The sequence below is a fragment of the Lathyrus oleraceus genome, chromosome 2 (genome assembly GCF_024323335.1).
Source record: "Lathyrus oleraceus cultivar Zhongwan6 chromosome 2, CAAS_Psat_ZW6_1.0, whole genome shotgun sequence".
Taxonomy (NCBI): Eukaryota; Viridiplantae; Streptophyta; class Magnoliopsida; order Fabales; family Fabaceae; genus Lathyrus; species Lathyrus oleraceus.
In genome coordinates, this window is record NC_066580.1 from 19,915,542 (window position 1) to 19,919,363 (window position 3,822).

At 38.9% G+C, this 3,822-nt stretch overlaps 1 non-coding gene across 1 annotated transcript; it reads left to right on the forward strand.

The window, feature by feature from the left end:
* Positions 1-1,497: 1,497 nt before the first annotated feature.
* On the forward strand, positions 1,498-1,604 carry LOC127124907 (small nucleolar RNA R71). Its single transcript, XR_007804383.1, has one exon. It is a non-coding gene; the product is annotated as a small nucleolar RNA R71 (small nucleolar RNA).
* Positions 1,605-3,822: the final 2,218 nt, after the last annotated feature.

Genomic DNA, 3,822 nt, shown 5'->3' on the forward strand with positions numbered 1-3,822 from the left:
CATTGTCCTCTTTGATGTCCATGACAACAAAATCAGTAGGGATAAATAACTGACCTATCCTAACAGGAACATCTTCTAAAATTCCTATCGGATATTTTTAACAGATCTATCGGCTAACTGAAGTGACATCTTAGTGGGTTGTAATTCTCCTAAGTTTAACCTCTCACAAACCACTAAAGGCATTAAGCTCACACTAGCTCCTAAGTCTAGAAAAGCTTTTTCGATACATGATTACCCAAAAGGCAAGGAATGGAGAAATTTCCAGGATCTTTATCTTTCTTTGCTAATTTGTCCTCGGAAATAGCATTACATTCCAAAGGCTTCGGATCGTCAAGTCTACGTTTGTTGGTAAGGATGTCTTTGAGAAACTTTGCATAAGAAGGTATTTGGGTGATGGCTTATATGAAAGGGATTTCTACATGAAGTTTTTCTATAACTTTAATAAATTTTTGATACTTTTTATTGATCTGGGTTTGTTTGAGTCTTTGCGGATATGGTATAGGTGGTTTATATGGCGGGGGTGGTACGTAAGTTTTATCTTTAGGTTCTTCTCCTTTTTCTCGACCTTCCTGGTTTTCAGATTCCTCTGGTTCCTTTACTTTGTCCGGGGGTTTGGTACATTCCTTAGAAGTTTTGGGTTCACTCAATCTAGGGTTTGGTGGCTCATCATAAGCGTTCCCATTTCGTAGGGTAATGGCATTGGCTTGTCCTCTCGGATTCTGTTGAGGTTGTCCAGGGAATTGTCCTCCAGGTGTAGTATGAGGGGCTTGGTTTAAAGCTACCTGAGAGATCTGGGTTTCAAGCATCTTAGTATGAGTAACTATTTGGTCAACCTTGGTTCCTAACTGAGTAATCAATTCGTTAACATGAATGTTTTGGTTCATGAACTCCTTATTTTGTTGGGTTTGAGCGGTGATAAAATTTTCCATAATTTTCTCAAGGCTCGACTTTGGTGGTACAGGTTGCATAGGTTGATTTGATCTTGGGGCTTGATAACTAGGTCTCGGAGGTGCATTATTTTGAATAGGGTTATTGTTTTTATAGGAGAAGTTCGGGTGATTCCTCCATCCAGGGTTATAGGTATTCGAATATGGGTTCCCTTGAGTGTAGTTTACTTGCTCATAGTGGGTTTCGTTTAATAGACTGCATTCTGCAGATTGGTGTCCTTTGGTTCCACATATCTCACAATCCGACGAAACTGCGGCTACAGTATTCAGGTTTATATACATATGCTCGACCTTGAGGGCTAATGCGTCCATTTTAGCTTGCATCATGTCTATAGAGTTTAGTTCATGCACTCCTCCTTGACCTTCCTTCTTCTCAACTGTCGCTCGTTCGACTCCCCATGATTGATGGTTTTGAGCCATATCTTCAATGAGGGCACTAGCTTCAGGATAAGGTTTGTTCATCAGAGCACCGCCTGCGGCAGCGTCGATGGTCATCTTTGTGTTGTAATGAAGTCCATTATAGAAGGTTTGAATGATTAACCAATTTTCTAAACCCTGATGTGGGCATGCTCGTAACAACTCTTTATATCTCTCCCAAGCTTCGAACAACGATTCTCCTTGGTTTTGGGTAAACCTAGTTATATGGTTTCGAAGAACGGCGGTCTTTCTCGGGGGAAAATATCTAGCAAGAAAAACTCTTCTAAGGTTATCCCAAGTCGTAATGGAATTGGGTGGAAGGGAATCTAACCATGATAGGGCTTTATCTCTGAGGGAAAAAGGAAATAATCTTAAACGTATTGCCTCAGGAGAAGCTCCATTGGTTTTAAAAGTATCTGCTAATTGAAGAAATATTTTTAAATGTTGGTTTGGGTTCTCGGTAGCGAGACCCGCGAATTGTCTCTGTTGCACTAGTTGCAACAGGGATGGTTTAAGTTCAAAATTATTAGCTGGGATGGTTGGGTTTACTATACTAGAACTAGGTTCTTCGTTTGTAAGAGGTCTTTGGTTTTGATCTTAGGCCATAGCTCTCTTAATTCTATGAAAGAATAAACATGCGCGAGCGTAACGTTCAGGTTCCGCCAGAGGGTATACTAAGCTTAAACTTCCGGTGCTGCGAGTTCTTCGCATTGGCCGGCGGGAAATAACCTAAGTTTAAACGGTATAACAATAGGAAAATGAAATTTGACGAAATTGGTCCCCGGCAACGGCGCCAAAAACTTGATGCGGTGTTTTTCGTAAGTATACGAACGCGTCAGAGTTATATAAAAGATTGTCGAATCCACAGAGACCAAGTGTCAAGCTATCGTTATCTATTGTTATGGTGTTTATCAGAGGTAATTGAAATAGGTGTTTTTAGAGTGTGCAATGAAAAGTAAAGTATTGAGTAAAGTTTAATCGATAAAGACAGGGTCAAATGTAATTCACGTAATTAATTGATAATCCAAGTACTTGCTAGTAGAGCTACTTATGGGCAGTGTTTCCTACTTTGAAAAGAACTAATTTAACAGGAACTGTCGCTTTCGCTTATTCAGAACCGAGTTGTACTCCCTAATCAAACCCTCTTATTGTCACTTATAAAAAGGCGCGCATTGCGTTAGAGTAGTAAACCTATTTTTAAGAAATATAGTATCTTGACTAAGTTGAAAAGTATTATAACCTGGATTTCTTAACCAAAAGAGGTTCTCAAGAACCAGACTCTAAACTTATAAACGCGTCCGAAAATAGTTTTAAAATCTCTTTTCTTCTTAATGTTAAAAACTCATAATAAACTAGACAAAGCGCTTTCGCTGTTTTTGAAATAGTTAAAAACAATTAAGTTTAAAAAGACGTTGGACGGCTTTCGATCTTACCCAACGGAATTGAAGTGCGGGAAAACTTAAGTTGAAAGTTAAAATAGCCCTTAAGTGTTTCCACAAACAATTGTACGGATTATCGGTTCAATTATGATCCTTACATTCTAACCTTATAAATTTAGTTAGACATGGTAAAGTAAAAGTGCATTAAAATAAATAAAAGTAAAGCGAGTGCGAGAAAATAAATAAAAGTAAAGCGAGTGCGGGAAATAAATAATTTAAAGCGAGTGCGAGTAAATAAACGAAAGTAAAGCGAGTGCGGGAAATAAACGAAAGTAAAGCGAGTGCGAGGAAATAAATAATTTAAATCGAGTGCGAGGAAATAAATAAAGTAAAGCGAGTGCGAGGAAATAAATAATTTAAAGCGAGTGCGAGAAATAAATAATTTAAAGTGAGTGCGAGGAAAATAAATAAGATAAAGACAAGTAATAAAAATCTGCTCCAATCGGAGGGTTGCGTAAATTGCAATGCGAAAATGAAAATGGCGGCAGTATTAACTTCCTTCCAAAGTGCTCCAAACTCGATTACAGACTCTATCACAGACTTGATTACACAATTGTAGTAACACTCCAATGCGAAGCGATTACCACTATAAAATACTGAATATATGCCAAAGTGAAACAAATTGGCTTCTGAGTTTGCCTCTGTTCTAAGTTTGGATGGTTGTAAAAGTGAATTCGCGTTTCTATTTATAAGTAAGTAAAAAGATGGAAATGACTTGGATGCCCTTCAACTTGAAAATAGGAGGGAACCGTTTTTCCTCTTGTGGCGCCCGCCACAAGGCCATGGCGCCCGCCACAAGCACAATATGGGGTGCCTTAGTGGAAGTAGTGGGAAAACGTGGGAGTTGATGGAAGTTGAGTTTGACACGTCATGGCAGGGTCTATGGCGCCAGCCATGGGGTAGGCCACAAGAACAAAATGCTGAATTTTAGGGTTTTTAGCCCTTTTTCGCTCCTTTTTTCGATCGGGGCTCCGATTAAAGTAAAATCCTAAAAACAAAGGAAAACACAGTAATAACAC